We start from the raw sequence: 19,415 nt of genomic DNA on the forward strand, positions 1-19,415 counted from the left end.
TGAAACTGTGAATAGCAAGGCAGGCAGTCACTGGTACAAACATGGCAAGCAAAACAACTCCACTCCCCAAACAGATGAGAAAACGTTCCAGGTGGCAGCAAGAGATGATAGCCCACAAGAATCATTTTCATGTGCAAATCAATTGTATATGTGTTAATTGTAGATATACATGTACAATTTGCATGCACTTTACATTTTTACAAATTATTCAGGCACTCACAAAAGTACATCCCTAGTTTTAATCTTGGTGATGGAGGAAATTTTCAACAGAGCTTTCTCATGAGCAAACTTTGAAGATTTCCCTCCACAAAAAGAAATGCTTTCAAGTATAATCATATAATTCTATGTATAAAGTGTACAGATTTTGTTTTTACATCTTGTTCAGCTGAAATGATCCAGGCATTAAAAAGTGCAATTAGATAAAACTGACCAATCATTTCCACTGTACAGATTTGTTTTCAGCTTCTCTTTAATTTGATCAGAACTGGCCAACAGATGATTAAAGTTCTTATTTGTTTTCTGGGATCCAGAGGAAAAGTAGGGTTTGGAGTGTCTAGAGTATTTTTCTTTTTTTTACCTCATGCCTTTCAGTGGTAGTTCAAAGTGACTTACATTCAGGTACAGTAGATGTTTCCTTGTTCCCCAAGTTCATAATTTATTTAAATTATACTGTATATTGTCACCACTAGGGGTGCCCGAGTATGCGTGGTCCAGTTCTGATGTTCACTTAGGTGGGAAGTACTGGCCTAGAGAGAGTCTCACTTAGGTATGGCTGATATGGTGAGGGATTTTCAGTCTTCTTGCTATTCTTATTTCCTGATTCAGCCTAATCCAACCTTATGGGATACTTTCCTAAAAAGGCATACTCTCTAGCAATTCACAGAAAATCTTTTATTGTGGTTCTAACAAAAACACAAAATTTAACAAATAAACCTCCCTTCTCATCGGGGATCAAATCATCGAACACAAAATTTAATCAACGATAGCACTTTTTCAGCTTTCTTTCTAAATATTAGTACATAAAGTATACACCATTCCTCAGGGATTCCTACCCAGCACTCTGGCTTACCAGTTACAGACTAAAATTCTAGGTTCCTCTTTCTAGTTCCACAGCACTACAGAAGGAGGTTTTGCTCTACTCCCTTCTCTTCCTACAGCCTGTGATTAAGGTCTTAAACTCTAGGGGCGGCTCATTTTCAAAAAAGAAAGACGTCCAGAAAAACAGCATAAACTGGCACTTGGATGTTTTAATCGCCAAAACTTCCAAGTGCCGATTTTTGAAACCAACTTCCTAAACGTCCTGCTGGGCTTTTTGTCCACAGTGCATCCAAAGTTCAAAGGGGAGTATTGGAAGCATGTTATGGGTGGGATTTGGGTGTGCTTAGTGTTTGGAAGTCTAATGGCAATTAACATTTCTCAAGACGTCCAGTACTCCATTTAGACGGCTTAAGCTGAACCTGTTTTAAAAGCGTCTAAGTGCCACAAGGATACCCAAACTCACCAGATAACCACTGGAAAGATTAAGTCATGATACCCCCACACTCTCCCAGTGGTCAATGACTCCCTCCCACCCCTCAAAGATGTGAAAGAAGCAGTACATTCTTGTTTATAACAGTTGCACCTGGTATAGGAAATCCTAGTAAAGCAGCAAGCAGGTGCCTGGAGTAATCCAGTGGACAGTGTAGTGAACCATAGAGAGGGTGACCCAGGCCCATATCCCACCCTACCTTCTGCATTTATGGTAAAGAACATGAGCCCACAAAAATTCACCCAAAACCTACTATACTGCCATATAGGTGGCACCTACAGCTATAAGGGCTATTGGGCTTGTAGACAGGTGGGAATAGTAGTGTGACAACCCGCCCCCCCCCCCCAAAGAATGCCTTTGCTATAGTGCAGGAGGCACTGGATTCTTTAGGGAGTCACTGAATGTGTGCTGGTGGATAGCAGACCATTGTGGGAGGAGCTAAAGGTCCCTTTTCCTGAGTGGGAGGGGGAACACTGTAAAAGAGGAGTGAGGAATAGGATCAAGACTTTTGGTTATCCTGGTCTCCCCCCTAAGAGCCCTAGTACTGAGGGAGATTTCTGAAATATTGACTGCTTGTAGAGGGAAAGTCTGAGAGGGTTTACTAGAAGAGCAGATGACTGAGATGATAGGAAGTGAAACCTGGAGAGTTTTACTGAGAGAGAATATAAAGAACTTTATTTTCCAAGGGGTCACTAGGAGAGGACAGAGTAAAGAGTGTGTGGAGAGCCATCTCAAAAGAGAAACCATGAGTGAAAAGATGCTGCTTTTTGCAGAGCCTATGTGGAGTGTTTCAGCTTGATGGGAAAGACAGAGTGGTCCCGGGCTGAGGAAAGAGGGTGGGACCCGGGAGCAACTCACCATGTGTATTAAGGAATTGTATGAAGATATTGGGGAACATAATAGAAGTGTTTCTGAAATGACTTTTTCATGAACAGATTGTAAGACTAGTTTCAGTATGCACACCGGGCAAAAATTATAAATAGTTTATGCATTGACCCTGCAATGAAGTTCAAGTAAAAGTTCCAGTTTTCAATTGCACCTTGGTCTCAGTTTGATTCCTTTGATAAGGGAATTGAGTGAGGACTGGGTGTTATGATTGAGACCCTGGGATTGTGGTCCTTCGGCCTACCGGAGTAAGTCTGGTCCTGGCCTGCACCCAGCTCATAGACTTTGAAACTGTTCCCAAATTGCAGGTGCCTGACTAAACAAGAGGGCTCACAAGCTGTGTGTGAGCAAGACCGTGGCTACAGTAGGTTGTTTTTGGGTTTTTTTGGGGGGTGGGGTGGGGGGGGGGGTTGGAGGACTCACCATACATTATAAGAAGATTCTGGTGAGATGTACACCTGGCACCCTTTATGTGAAGTTCACAGCAGTGCCATCTAGGTGACGAGTCAAAAGCATGTGAGACAATCACACACGGACAATGTCAGGCAGAAAATTGTGCACAGGACGTCAGCGTGCTGGATTGAAATACTGTTTTAAAGCACTCTGAGGGTGAGAGGATGTGGGGGAACTCCCCACTTTACTTAGAACTGTTGGCGCTCCCACTGGGGAGTGGTGGGGAACCCCCCACCATTACCTAGGAAACTGTAATTTTTCCCTAAAAAGAGGGGAAAGGCTGTTTCCTCTATAATGGGGGGTTACCCCCAACACCCCATACAACGGGAGTGCCAAAAGTTCTAAGTAAAGTGGGGTGGTTTCCCACACACACACACCCTCGGACGCTTTAAAATAGTGTTTCAATCCAACATGCTGACGTCCTGCATGCGATTGTCTGCCTGACATTGTCCGCATGCGATTGTCTTGCACGGTTTAATCTATGTACCGTGCCTCCTAAGGCGCCCCACTGCTCTACTGGCATGTCTGTGTGGCCAATGTAGTATAAATGGTGACCCTGCCTATATCCAAATGGCTTGGTTTTGGATGTTGTGAACTTGGACATTTTTCTTTTTGAAAATGGATGAAAAAGTTAGACGCCCTAAGGGCCACGATGTCTAGATAGGCAATTTTTGGGGGAAAAAAAAAAAAAAGATAGACATTTAGCAGTTTTGAAAATGGACGTTTTCATCTCCTGATTTTTGGACGCATTTCTCAAGATGTCCAAATTGGACTTAGACACACTATTTAAAATGGCCCTCCATGGGTCTTAAACCCCTTTTCAGATGCAAACTTACAAGTGCTGCCTCCCTCTTGCTCCACAGCACTGCAGATGGAGGTTTCTCCCTTCTCACTTATCCTATAAAGCAAGGGTCATATTCTATATAAATCACCTAAAAAATTGGCAGCAGCTAGTGAAGTGCGAAGTGCAATTCTCTAAAAGTTATGAGTACCTTATAGAATCACACTTAGCGCCGGTATGCATCATAAATTTTAGGCATACCCATTTTAAGCAAATGAAACGTCCTAAATTCCTGTGCCAAAGCTATGCGCACAGCAGCGCAGAAGCAAAAATCTTGTGCATAACTTTAAAGCTTACCCATGCCCTCTTTTTAGATACACACACTGGACACGATGCAGAACATCGTGCCTACCAAAGTTGTGCTCGTAACTTTCAATGAACTCCAATTAGCATCAATTATGAGATGTCAATTGCCAATTACTGGCGCTGATTAGGCCTATCAATTAAGTTGTGTAAGTACATCAGCTACGTCCACCAATTTATGTGCACAAATTTAGGGGCCTGCTTTAGAAAGCCACGCTAGTGGCTGCAGTGTGGTAATGGCCCTGAAGCCCATAGAGATTTAAAGGGCTTCAGGGCTGTTGCCGCATGGCAGCCGTTAGCACGGCTTTGTAAAACAGGCCCTAGGTGTCATATACAGAATTTAGCTGCAAATGCTTCTTCTAGTTCTCATTGCTTTCAGTCCCTTACAGTGTGAGGATAAAAAACACAAACCCCATTGCACGTTAACCATCTCCTAGGCTATATCCATGCCTAGTCTGCTTTCCTGAGGTTTCTCCTTTCAGAAAGAGTCTGCCTTCCTTCTAACATTCTGTTCCTGGGAAAATTCCCCCTAGCTAGAGGGACTCATTTTCCTATTTCCCTAACCAGGTTTCCTCTTTACCTCCCAACTCTAGGGCAACCTGTTTTAGACCAAGCCCCCTTTTGTGGGTTCTCTTGCTAGGCTGCAGTAATTCCCTTAAATTTACAGGCTTTACCTTCCAAGCTATTTCAACCGACCGTCTAGCCTTCCTACTTACTTGCTTGTTACATCAATTAAGATCCTTACTGACCAAAGAGAATCTGACCAAATTAATTCATACCTTCATAACAAGTCATCTTGACTAGAGAATAACACGGTGGTTGTTACCCGCGGTACAGTAACAGAGCAAATGGAAGACGCAGAGAGAAGACAGACAGTGGATGGAAGTAATTGAATGAGAAGATGAGGAAAGCAGAAACCAGACAACAAAGGTAGAAAAAAAAATTCTATTTCTTTTTCTTTTTTTTTTTTTTCAGGATAAAGTAGTATATTAGTTGTGTTGATAAAAATTTATAAACAAAGCCCTGGCAGCTGAACATCTCTTTCTCCAGTTCAGCAGCAAGAACTTTGATTTATAAGGAAGGAATAAGCTAATTATTGCAGTACTGAGGCTTGTATGGATGTTGCGGGGACAGTGATGGGGCGGTGAATGGGATGGCGGTGACGGTGACGGGGCAGTGAATGGGATGGCAGTGATGGTGACAGGGCGGTGAAGGGAATGGCGGTGACGGGGCAGTGAAGCGGCCGGTGAGCCGGGGACGGTGCAGTGATGGGGACAGATTTTTTCCCCGTGTCATTCTCTAATCTTGACTATTGTAATAGCCTTTTTCTAGGTCTCAGTAAAAAAAACACAACAATCTGCAACGTTTGCAGGTTGTCGAGAACACTGCACCTCGATTGCTTCTGGGGGTTAAAAGACATGAGCACATGAGCAGTTCTGTATGACCTACACTGGTTGCCTATTTGTAAACATATGAAATTCAAATTGCTCTGCCTGATGTTCAAAGCATGTAACATTGGGTCAACCTGAATATTTGTCAAATTTATTGTCAAGATATCTACTAGCTAGACCTTTGTATTCTTCGCAAAGGGATCTATTTGAACTGCCAAGTTTGAAATTAAATTGTTATTTACAAGAAGTAGGACTTTCTCTTATGTTGTTCCAGCTCATTTGAATTCATTATTAAGTGGCTTTCATGGCAATTGCGCTTATTAACTTTTCGTAAGATGATTAAATCTATTTTATTTCAAAGGTATTTTATATAATTGCTATTTTGAAGGGTGCTTGATTATGATCTCAGCTGTAGATTGATTTTTATTTGTTTTTTTGACTAAAGGCTCCTTGTACTAAGCTGCGATAGCATTTTTAGCGCATGCAGAATTTTAGCGCACGCTAAACCCGCACTACTCAGCTAGAACTAACGCCAGCTCAATGCTGGCATTAGCGTCTAGCGCGCACGGCAATTCAGTGCGTGCTAAGCGCGTGCTAAAACCTCTATCGCAGCTTTGTAAAAGGAGCCCTAAGATCGTTTGGTTTTGTATTAGTCTTTTACTGATGTAATATTTTTTTCTTGTTTATATTGTAAACTGCTTAATACCTGGTTGTCAAATTAATAAAACCAATCTAATCCTTCCTGGGTTTGTCATTGCTTTCAGGGACCTATTTGCCCTAGGGTTTTCAGCCCTGTGTCATTTTTAGGCTCCAGCTCTTTCATATATTGCTCGACTAGTGTATGCCTCCACCCCTGGACAACCTTTTGCTCCTGCCAGAGTGGATAATGAGTTATCTGCTTCAGCTGGAGAGAGACTGCTCCAGGACTACCTGTCCCAAGAGGCTTTTCTCTCTGCCCCCAACTGATTGTTGCTTCCAGTTGCTACCCCTCCCCCACACATTCTATTTTGCTTGATTATAGGGAGTTTCTGGGAATAAAATGGAGAAGCCTGCAGTTAAGGATATTTTTTTCTGGAGATTTTTCTTTGATCTTGTCCTGGAAATCCAGGGTATCCCAGGTAACAACAAATACAGTAGCTAATTTCTAATCTCCTTTTCCCTAGGGCTCATAATCTAGCTAGTGGGTCACAAAATGCAACAGTCTGTACTGACCTAGAAAACCTGTATTGTCCCCCATTTATTCTTTTATCTCTAGGTGTTAAACATTTTTGTCAATTATTTTGCCATTTTATTTTAATGAAACATTGTTTTGACAAACCCAAGTTGAACCTACATGTAAGTTATCACTTTCAGATTTGCTTTCTGTTAGCCTTCTGGTGAATTGTCTCCCTCGGCTCTCCTGACAAACTGCCTGTTTTGTGGCTTTCCAGTGACCAGCTGGAAAAGTCATCTGGGCAATGGAAAAAATTGTCATTCAGGCAAGGAAAGTGAGCCGCAACTGTGGGAAGCAATTGGAGGCTACACTTGACTGCATTAAAAAAAAAAAATCTGTGATTGTTCTACACTCTTTCTTTACAAAGATGAAAGGAAAGGAAAACATGTACTATGGGAATGGAAAATGTTTTGGAATAAATTTGCAACCCACATAAACTGTGAAATTTATTCACAGAATTGTATCTTTTAAATGGCTCTGTTTCTTTCCCGGAAGGTTATGCCTATAAATGTTTGTGTAGTGGGTGCAACTCATTTTAAGAATAAGGGATGCATGCTGACAAATGTATTACCAAAGCTTTGGTAGTATAAGGTGTGGCTCTTGTAGGAGCTACAATCAGAGCAGGATTAAAGCATAAGTTTTAAGAAAGGTTTGGACAATTTCCTGGAGGAAAAGTCCATAGTCTGTTATTAGGAAAGATATGGGGGAAGCCACTGCTTGCCCTGGATCGGTAACATGGAATATTGCTAATCTTTGAGTTTTTGCCAAGTACTAGGGACCTGGATTGGCCACAGTGAGAACAGGCTACAAGGCTTGATGGACCATTGGTCTGACCCTGTAAGGCTATTCTTATGTTCTTATATTTTTATAGACAAACTAGGGCTGTGCCTAGGGCAGTAACTCTCAAACTTTTATAGCTCTGGCACACTAAACGGAGCAAGTGTTTTTCGCGTCACATTATAATTGAAATTCTAAAATTGCAAAACCAACAAAAAATTAAATTTGAGAGTTATTTATTTAAAGTTCTTTAAGCTATGTATGGGTAATTGTAACAATAGTGAAACTCAAGTATCGAAAAGCAAACACACATTTCATCATCCACTATCTCGTTCATTCTCTTTTTTTTCAATTTCATTTCTGTCAGAGCTGAAAATCCAAGTTTGCAAAGATAAGAAGATCCTGAAAGCCTTGATTACTTTGTTGCTCAAGTTAGGATAACTGCTGCATACAAAATAAAAATAAAATTACTTGCAGTTAGTTTTCAAGGGCCAATCACACCAAAGAATGATGCTTGTCTAGTGGCTGTATCCTTGTGCACACACTCATAACACTGACAAACTCTTGCATATGCAATGTACATGTCATCTATTCTAGTGTATGCATATAAAGGGAATTTTTTGAAATATAAAATTATGGAATCTCTTCTGGCACACCTGGAATCTCTTCAGGGCACACCATTGTGCCATGGCACACAGTTTGAGAGACACTGGCCTAGGGCTTAAAAAGGTAATTCTATAAATGGGTGTCTAAGTTATAGAAATGCAGCACTTATTGCCTGATTGGGGTCACAGATTGACAATTATGCACATAAGTGCTAGGCACTTTTCTATAACATACAGTACACACACTAAAATCACTTAGCACATAAGTTTGAGGGAGTTGCACATGCTGGATGATTGCTATGTTAAATTATAAGAACCTATAATAATCCCACAGACAATTAATAAAGCTTCAAAACTGGTATATAGTGTAAAGTGCTCATAGAAAAATCTTCTTCAAGGAACAACCAGGAAGTAACAACCTTATATTCTAATCACAGCATACTACTCTCATTGTGCCACACATATACCAACAATGTATGTGTCAAAGTATAAAATATGAAACATTTCTTGTATAAACTTATATGGTGTTCGAGTTCAGCCCCAACATGGACTGTGTTTTGCAATTATTGTGTCAGGGAGCCAAAGAACCAAGTTATCAAACTGGATGTTCCTGTGGAAATAAACTATGAAAAAAAACAAACTAAAACACACAGTTGAAAGTATATACTTTGTACAGACTTTAAATCATGGCACTGGGGCAAATACTTGAAAGTTCATGACAATCTTTATAGCAGTGTGTAACAAGCTCTCCAAAGAGCTCGCTGTTAAATCAAAAACAAAATCACATGGATAATGACATCACCACATTTGAAAAAAGGTCACTAGGACCCTTAATAGCAAGAAACTAATGAATAACTGGAACAAGCAAAAAAGGCCCACCATTCTACTTCCAGGTTAAGTCTTGCCGGATGCTTAGTACCCAAACAATATATCCAGCGTTGTTCCTTCCTCCACAATAACTGTGACAAATTGCCACTGCAAGTTAATCGAGGAAAGGTGAGAGAGGGGTGATATGATAGAGACGTTTAAATACCTGCGCATGAGTCGAGTCTCATTTGAAAGGAAGCTCTGGAATGAGAGGGCATAGGATGAAGTTAAGAGGTGATAGGCTCAGGAGTATTCTAAGGAAATACTTTTTTATAGAAAGGGTGGTAGATGCATGGAACAGTCTTCCGGAAAAGGTAAGTGGAGACAGAGACTATGTCTGAATTCAGGAAAGCATGGGATAGACACATGGGATCTTTTAGAGAGAGGAAGAGATAATGGTTACTGTGAATGGGCAGACTGGATGGGCCATTTGGCCTTTATCTGCCATCAAGTTTCTATGAGCTTCCAAAACAGAATATTTCAAATCACTTGGTAAGCGGGAATATTCTTGCCAGTGTTGCACTAAAAGGGCCTCACTGACAACTCTCAGATGTTCCTGAATTCTTAATCTCACAGCACGAATAGTATGATCGATATAAAATTTATTACAAGGGAATTTGATCAAATAAATCACTGCTGATAACAAACAGTTTGTAGCTGTATGTAATTTGTTTGACAGTAGAAATAACAGCATTAGGACTGATCAAAACATGTGTACAAACCAAATTTTTGGTTTGTCACAAACTTTCAGGTATTTGATTCAAAGTCTGCACAAAATATATGCTTTCAACTGTGTGTTTTAGTTTTTATAAAAAAATAGTTTATTTTCACAGGAACATCTAGTTTGATAAATTGGTTCTTTGGCTCCCTGACACAACAATAGTGAAACACGGTCCATGTTGGGGCTGAGCTCAAACACCATATAAGACTACACAAAATAAGTTTCATTTTTTATACTTTTTGAGATATAAACTGTTGGTATATGTGTGGCACTTTGAGAATAGTGTGCTGTGATTAGAATATAAGGTGACCAATTTTTGTTACTTCATAGTTGTTCCTTGAAATGTTTTCTAGGAGCACATTACAACACCATATACTGGTTTTGAATACTTAATTAATTAATTCTGTGGGATTATTATAGGTTCCTTTGATTTTCTATCTCCCAGACACCATTTAAGTCTTTCGTTCCTTAAATTTTTTATACTGTTCTCCACAGGGAGCTCAGAACGGTTTACATTAATTTATTCAGGTACTCAATCATTTTTTCCCTGTCTGCCTGGTGGGTTCACAATCTATCAAATGTACCTGGGACAACAGGGGATTAAGTGAGTTGCCCAGGGTCACAAGGAGTAGCGTGGGTTTGAACCTACAATCTCAGTGTGCTGAGGTTGTAGCTTTAACTCCTGCATCACTCTCTCCCTCCTGCCTGCTCTTTCCACCCCCTTCTTTTCAATCAGCTTCTGTCTCAGCATTTTCAGGATAGTCACATTTTTCTTTACATGTCTTTTCTTCCTCTATGCTCTTTTTTCTTTCTCCTGCAGCCTTTCACCCTTATATACACACACAGAAACAGCTCTATAATACATATTTCTGTACATTAGTAACAAGCATATGTATGGTGTATTGCACCTCTTTAATAATAAGCCTATTCTTATAAAGTATACATTTTATGCAACCACTTTTGGTTGTTATTATTATCATTTATTTTACTGCCCGCTGCCTCTTTGAGGGAACTGTGCCCAGGACCTCTCAGCACACCCACAAAAGACTAGCCAAAAACACAATTTTAAACACAAAAGATTACATGCTTCATATAGTTTCCCCTCAATTCTTTTGGATGCTAAATTATAAAGCAACCCTTGAGGAAGCCTAGTGTGAAGGTGAAATGGGCCCCTTTGGAATTTATGCCAACAGATAAGTGTTTTCACAAAAATCATAAAATGAAACAACACTTTCTAGACATATTCATAGCTTAATTTTTTAATGTTTTAATTATATTTTGCACAAGCAACACCATAAAAACTATATTTGAGGGTTTTAAGGACAAACCAATGATAAGGGAACCATTTATATAAGCAGATAGATTTGTCAGTATCTGCATTTTTTTGGTTACTGAGCAATGGACAATGATTGAATCTGAGCTTAATCCATTGGATACTGGTCATCATTTAGATTTCTTGGACCTTGTTATTACTAGTTGATTCCATATGGTCTAAGTTCATCTCTAATTTCTGAAGTGTGCGATAGAAATATGGGCAAGCAGTGGGTGAAATATTCAGTTTCATTCAAATGTAAGATTAAATTCAAGCATAAGTTTGAATTCCAGCCAAATATTTGGACTGCACAGTATGACATATGAACGTTATAATCTTGAGTGCCTCCATCAGATTGGCAGATTTACACTGAGTTTTTCTAAACTGAGGTAGAGGTTTCTACTGCAGGCCAGTGAGATAAGTGCTCTGACGCTCATAGAATTCCTATGAGCATTGAAGCATTTACCTCGCCAGCCCGCATTAAAAACCTCTACCGCCGTTTAGTAAAATCTTTGTAAAACTCTTGCATAAATTATATCATGTACCTACAGTATACTGCCTCAAACGGTGGATGATGATAACCGTTGAACAAGTGAAAGTGAATTAGTGCATGATAGGATATAAAAAAACTGAATTAATTATTATATTGACAATATTTTCACCTGGCACAGTTTTAATGATGCACACTGTGAAGTTCCCAGGGATCTCAGAATTATGTTTTTATTACACCCATAGAGTTGTTACAAAGATCCTACTGACTTGGAGAGAAATGGTGTCCCTGCAGGTTGTGATCTTATTGGTAGCACAGTAGTTAGAGCTAGGACCTTAGCACCCTGAGGTTGTGGGTTCAAATCCCATGCTGCTCCTTGTGACCCTGGGCAAGTCACTTAATCCCCCATTGCTCAGGTGAGGCTGCCAGGACAGATAGGGAAAAATGCTTGAGTACCTGAATGTACACCACATAGATTATAAGTGGTATATAAATACTAAAAATAAATAAATAGGGGACCCTTTTAAACTGTCCACAAAGTCACAGCATTCTTTTACCTTGACGTTTACTATGAATACAAAGCACATGCAATCACATGCACCTGCTTTTTTCAATGGGTAGGTTGTGGATCTGGAAATGTCATTTACATGCACATTTCTTTCCTGACGTAAATCTGCCCCTGTGAATGTGACTACTAATGCAGCTCTCAATGTAGAACATGTGTACTTACTACTACTTATCATTTCTATAACACTATCAATACATGCAGTGCTGTACATTAATCGGCAAGAGAAAGTCCCTGCTCAAGAGAGCTTATAATCTAATTGTGATAGACAAAAAGGGTGAATCTAAACACTCTGCTTAGGTGGGGAATTACAGAAAGAATAACAAGAGAGATAGGGTAGGAAACTATAGAGTTTCTTTTTTTAACTTTATTTAGTTATATACATAAGAACATAAGAAATGCCTTCACCGAATCAGACCTTTGGTCCATCTAGTCCGGCGACCCGCACACGGGGGTTCCCTGATGGAGACCTAGGTGTTCCCTGATGAAGACCTTATTTACTTGTATCCCTCAATGTGATTTGCAAGGAGGTGTGCATTCAACTTGTAATTGAATCCCATAATGGAGGTTTCCGTCACAACCTCCTCCGGGAGAGCATTCTAAGCGTCCACCACTCGCTGTGTGAAACAGAACTTCCTGACATTTGTCCTGGGCCTGTCGCCCCTCAATTTCAGTCCATGACCTCTTGTCCGAGTCACATTTGACAACATGAATATACAAATAATGATAATCAACCAAGCACTTTTAATCAATCAGTATCTATATAAAAGATAAAAATTCCCTCCCCCATCCAGCATTACCATAGAGTTTCAAGTTTCAAGTTTATTTAAAAATTTGGTATACTGCCTAATCAGGCTTCTAGGCGGTGTACATTAGTCAATGAAAACATTCAAGTTAACAAACATATTTGGGGGTACAGTTAACTAAACAGACAGACTTATACAAAAGGAGAGAAGGGGTTGAACTACAATCTTATAGGAAAGAAACACTGAAGGAGAGAACAAAAGGTAGGGGAGAGGCTAAAAGAAAGGAACTCAAATTGTCCTTAGATTGCCCTTAGAAGGGCGGTTGCTATTAAACAGTATCTTTAAAAGAGAAGGGGCTAGTCAAAGGCGTCTTTGAATAAGGTTTTTAGTTTGGATTTAAACTGGTTTAAATTTATTTCCTCTCTTATGTGATTGGGTATGGAGTTCCAGAGGGTAGGCAGTGACCGAGAGGATATTTAAGCCCATGATATTAATATTTTTCAGAGAGGGGATATTACAAACAGATATGAATGCTTTACCAGTGGGTTGGAGTTAGGACTTTTAAGTCACATTGAAGGAGGATAGTTTTCAGTCCTTTGATAATGCTCTTAAAACTGCTGCTTAAAGCAAAAACACTGTGGAGACAGACCTCTTCATTGTTCAAAGTTGTAGACTATCTTTTATACTCAATAATGTGGATCACATTGTCGTAATAATAAAGTCTGCATCAGGAACATCTGTCTCCACAGTGTTTTTGCTTTTGGACTTCCGTCTTTTTTGTGGATTCATTGGGTCAACCTTTTGGTTGATTCTGTTAAACTGCTGCTTACCTGGATAAATTATCTTTGAACTGGCCCTCTAAAAGATCAACAAAATAGATATAATACATGAGCTTGTGAGACACCTAAAGTAGCATCCCAACAGCTAGCCAGGTTTTTCAGGATATCCATGATAAATACAAATGATATAAGTTCATCTTCAGACAAATGCATTCATTGTGGGTACCCTGAAAACCAAGCTGGCTCTGAGGAAAATAGGGCAGATTTGGAAACACTTGTCTATGGGTAAAAGCACCAAATTCTAGGATATCTTGGTCAATTGATTTTTTTAAAAAAATATATATATAATGAGGAAGACGACAGGGACCAGAAGAAACTACCCATCTGCTCATGAATAATCTGAATATTACTTTATGAGAAAATGTGCTTTGGAGAATCCTGCTCTGATTTAGCACGCACTAAATGCTAAGGCGTCCATAGAATATAATAAATGCCTTAACATTTAGCGTGCGCTAAATCGGTTAGCGTGCCTTCATAAAAGGACCCCTTAATGTTTTAATGCTTTCCCAAATCCAGTCTTGATTTTTCATGTCTCCAAATTCCTTCTCTTAACTCTTTCTTAGCCGTCTGTTGGGAGAGCTAGCTAAGTAAATCACAACACTTTTCCTTCCTTCACACAATTTCAAGTACTTTTTTTTTAGTTGAACAATTTCTTTTAATCTTGGTAACAAAATCTATGATTTCACTTCCTTGTCAAACTATCTTTCAGATATTGGTGTGAAGGAGTTCTAGGGGATGTTGCAGATGAGGCACAGGCATCAGCAGCCTCTAGTGGTAAGAAACATGAAGTATATTTAGGAAAAAAACAGTTTTAACTGGGGACCGCTGTTTCCTTTTGGCTTAACTTGTTAGAACTGTCTTCCACAGTGATGCTGGTTCTATACCCAGCAATGCAGTTGGTACATAGGCTGGGATTTTCTACTCACAAGCCTTGTTTGATGGAGAAATGAATGACTATGCATTGCAGGGCACATAGTGGGTTGAATTGCCTGTTAGGATTTACAGAGCTGCAGTTCTTTTGGACTCAAAAATATGTGGTAAACATAAATATGTGGTAAACCAACATGCTTTTTTGTTCCTTTCATGGGTCACACTTTTTCATTAGTAATTCAAGGTGAGTTACTTTAGTTTTCTGTCAAACAGTAGGCCTGAATCAGGCACACATGTGAGTGATATTATCTATTGGTGACAGGATGGAACTACTTTGCCAGAGTAAAGAACTCACTGTAAAGTTCTGAGTATGTACAGGGCTGCCTTTGTGCAGTGATCTCAGCATCTAAGTTTTGCTCCTTCCACTCTGATGAATGGATATATGACAGAGCTCTCTCGATAAATTTTATTTTTACTTTAGATTCTTAGTTTACCATCAACGGTATTGATGTGTCACCTTTAGGAGAATGTTTTCTTTTTGCCTGTTTCCTCTTTATTCAGTAAACATCCATCTGGAGGGCCTACATCTTTTTTACCTTAGCTGTAGGATCCCAAGTCATGACCTCAGAAACTAAGAAATATTAGGTTCAAACAACTTTATCATTGGGTTATCTTTGAGACTTTATGTTTGTGTTAATGGTATACCAAATTACCTGAGTGCTCAGAAGATCAACTCATAAAAACATAAAGAGTTGCTCTATTGGGTCACCAAGGTTTTATCTAGCTTAGTGTCCTGTTTTCAGAAGTGGCCAAGTCACAAGTACCTGGCAAAGTGCCAAAAAGTAGGAAGAGTTTATGCTCTTTAATTTCATATATAAGCAGTGGCTTTCCCCAGGTCTACCTTTCTCACTTGACTGGAATATCTCCCATCTGTGCAGATGTCCAACCTCCTCACAAATCCCTATCTTATTTTCTAACTGACCTTGACTCTTGGATCTCCATCTTTCTCAAACCGTCGTTTCCTTCCCTTATGCTTGGTGACTTTACCATTCATGCTGAGGACAACTCTAACTCCAACTCCTCAAAGTTTCTTGCCCTAATATCATCATTCAATCTTCAACTATGCTCCACTACCCCACACACCAGAATGGCCACTGACTTGATCTTGTTCTCTTCTCTAACTGCTCAATTACCAACTTCTCCACCTCAATTCTTCCCTTCTCTGACCATCATCTGATAGCCTTCTCAACTCAAAACCCTCCCCCTGACACAACTGATCCTCACCAATACATTCAGAAATCTTCAAGCTATTGACCCATTTACTCTCTCTGCTACTGTCTCCCCTAACTTCTCAAATATTACACTATGTAAATCTGTCAATGAAGCAGTCTCTTTCTATAATACTATTCTTGATACCCTTGCTCCTCCCAAGACACTTTTGTAGGCACACCAAACCTCAGCCCTAGCTGACCTCTAAGATCCTCTACTTATGTTCCTGTGCCTGATCTGCAGAATATCACTGACTGAAATCCCACGCTCATGCTGACTTTGTACACTTCATATTTCTGCTGACCTCCTTCCAATCCACCTTTTCACTTGCGAAACAAGACTACTACACCCACTTGATTGATTATATCAATTTAACCCTTGCTGTTTCTTTTCCACACTCAACTCTCTACTCAAAGTATCCGCATTTCCAGCTCCTCCTTCACTTTCTTCCCAGACTATGACCAAATACTTTCACGATAAGGTTCACAAGATTAACCTTGAGTTCTTGACTGAATCACCTCTGCCTTTCACTCCTCTCATACACTGCCTGGCTGGCCCGGAATGTCCTCTCTGACGTCAGAATTGACGTCAGAAAGGCTTCTTGTCGGTGGGGGGAGGTAAGATTGCAGCGGCGCAGCCGGGAGAAAGGAAGGGCAGGAGGACCCGGACCTGGCCGGCTGTGCACTCCCCCAAGCCATGCACCCGGGGCTGACTGCCCCCCCTGTCACCCCCTTGGTACGCCACTTCATAGGAAGTGATGTCAGAGGGAGAGCCGATGGGGTCGCGAGGAGCAAGTTGTTGACCGCTGCGAGTAACAACTTCAACTAGAGGTATGGGAGAAGGGAAGGGAAGGGGGAACGTGCCCGGCAGGTGGGATCAGGGAAGGAGTGGGGGGCAGAAAAGAGAGTGCGGGTGGGGTACCACCACCCTGGGTGTCTCTCACCCTCGCTACGCCACTGCTGGTGATACCTCATTTAGAATATTAAATACAGTTCTGGAGACTGCACCTTCAAAAATATAAACAGGATAGAATTGGTCCAGAGGAAGTCTACTAAAATGGTCAGTGGTCTTTGTCATAAGGCATATGGGGGCCAACAAGGATCTCAATCTGTATATTTTGGAGGAAAAGAAGGAGAAGGGAGATATAATAGAGATTTTTAAATACCTACATGGTATAAATGCGCATAAGGCAAATCGCTAAGGAAGCTCCAGAATGAGAGAGCATAGGATGAAGTTAAGAGGTGATAGGCTCAGGAGTAATCTAAGGAAATACTTTTTAACCATAGGGTGGTAGATGGAATAGTCTGCATTTATTCACCTAAATTTAGGCATGAGCACAAACACTAGCTCAATGCTAGTCAACTTTCAAGGTAATATATATATATATAAATAAAACAAAAACAAAGAAATAAGATAATATCTTTTTTATTGGAGTAACTCAATGCATTTTATGATGAGCTTTCGAAGGTAACCCTTCTTCAGATCAGAAATAGGCAAAGGGTTACCTTCAAAAGCTCATCATAAAATGCATTGAGTATAAAAGGTATTATATTATTTCCTTTGTTTTGTTTTATTTCTATATATTATGTTGAAACAATGAATTTGAAATTGCTGAGCAGGGTTTGATGAATGGAAGGTATAATTTCCAAGAAATATGATTTGACATGATTAATAACCACATTTTAAGAAATTATTTTTTTCTCTGGGCTCTGAATTTATTTTCTCACATGCCTGCGAAGCCATGTCAATAGCAATCCCATGGGCTGCCCATGCTCTTCTCCCATGAATGTCCCCCTTGCATTTCTTTCTGCGGACTCGGCGACTACGCTCAATCAGCAACATGCTCAAAGACCCCGGAAGAAGGTAATTTGTGACCAAAACATGGACCATGCTGGGTCCATACAACAATATTTCCACTGTGAATTATCATTCTGGATGATTGAACTTCACCCTTTATGTGAAGAATTTTGAATAAAATTTAGCATCAAGATTATCAATTTCATAGGTTTTTTTTTCTTTTTGCTGGTTTCCCTTGCTTATGCTGTGGAATTATTTTGGTGGTTTTTTTTTGGTATCATTTTTCTGGTGTCTCCTTGCATTTACATGCTAAGACAGCTGTGTGCCTAAGTTATAGAATGTAGCTAGCAATTAAGAGCGTAATTATAACATTCATGCACGTAAGTGCTAGAATTCTATAATTTAGATGTACAATTGACCCGTAACTTAGGTTACCTGTTATAAAATGAGGGTGGATGTGTCTACCCTGTATGGTAAATACAGGGCAAATCACTGCCACACCCCTTGCATTTACCACAAAGACTATATATTTTAAATGTTACAATTATGGTGCTCTAAGTGCAAATTCTGCATGTCCCCCAAATTAGTTGCACAAACAAATTGCATATGAAGAATCCTTAAGGCTTTTCTACTTCTTTCTTTCCTCTTTTCCTCTTTCCTATTAATAAATGGAGTTCTTTTCACTTTCTAGATTGCATTTAATATTTTATTGTACACCTCCCAGAAAGAAGTCTCATGGGGCAGTATATCAAAGACTAAAGAAACTTAGAACTTTGACTACCGATTTCTAATCAGAAATTTGTTGAGTGCACTGCCAGTAATTAATCCAAAAGATGCAATGAAATTGTCTTGAGAACTGATTTATTGACTTCATAAAATCACAAAAAGATCCGGCTTTATATGATATACTTATATCTTTAGGAAGTGGAACTATTTGAAATTAAGGCATGTCAAACTAGTGATGCCCGATCAGCTGGATTTCTGAGAGTCTAGTGTTCCCACTCCATTTCAGCTGGGGTTTTTTTTTTTTTTTTCATTATCTCTTAATGCAATGCAACATCATATAAACGTTAGGATTGGAAGCACCTGGCTTTTATTATTTATTGAACAATATCTCATTGATTCTCAGATGCTCTCCAAACAGCCCACAAAAAAAAGGCATTCAGTGAAAATGTTAGATGAGGACAAAGAGTCCTGAACTCTGAAGTACAATAGCCAAGCTTAGCACAGTTACACAGGAAAAAAAAAAGTTAAAATCAGAGATCCGGATATTCATAAAGCACTTAGATGTTCTGCAGTGTGCCAAACATCTAAGTGTTATTTTTTGTTTTTTAATATGAAGTGGCTTTATACATTATATGGGGACAATTCTATAACTGATTGCCTCTAATCAGGATTCCCAAGGTTGCATGGTGAGTGCCATTTAGCCCATTATCCCGTCTTCACGGAGGCCAATCCAAGTCACAAGTACCTGGCAAAAACCCAAATAGTAGCACCATTCCATGCTACCGTGCCATTTCTGCCTCAACAGAAGATTATGGCCTTTTCCTCCAGGAGCTTGACCAAACATTTTTTAAAACCAACTACATTAACTGTTCTTAACACATCCTCTGGTAACGCATTCCAGAGCTTAATTATTCTCCTAGTGGGAAAAAAACCCTTCCTTCTATTGGTTTTAAAAGTATTGGAGGGATACCTTGCAGTATCATTAGTGCCAACATGAATGAGCAGCATCGGATAATAGTCATTAGGCTTGATGAGTCTTGGCAAGCTCTCCATAACTTGGCAGCAACTCTATAACTTCATCGAGTGTCCCCTAGTCTTTGTAATTCTTGATGCAGTAAAAAATCAATCCATTTGTACCCGTTCTATACCCCTCAGCTGTCTCTTTTCAAGCTGAAGAGCCCTAACCTCTCTAGTCTTTCCTCATACGAGAGGAGTTC

Source organism: Geotrypetes seraphini, chromosome 6 (assembly GCF_902459505.1).
Source record: "Geotrypetes seraphini chromosome 6, aGeoSer1.1, whole genome shotgun sequence".
NCBI lineage: Eukaryota > Metazoa > Chordata > Amphibia > Gymnophiona > Dermophiidae > Geotrypetes > Geotrypetes seraphini.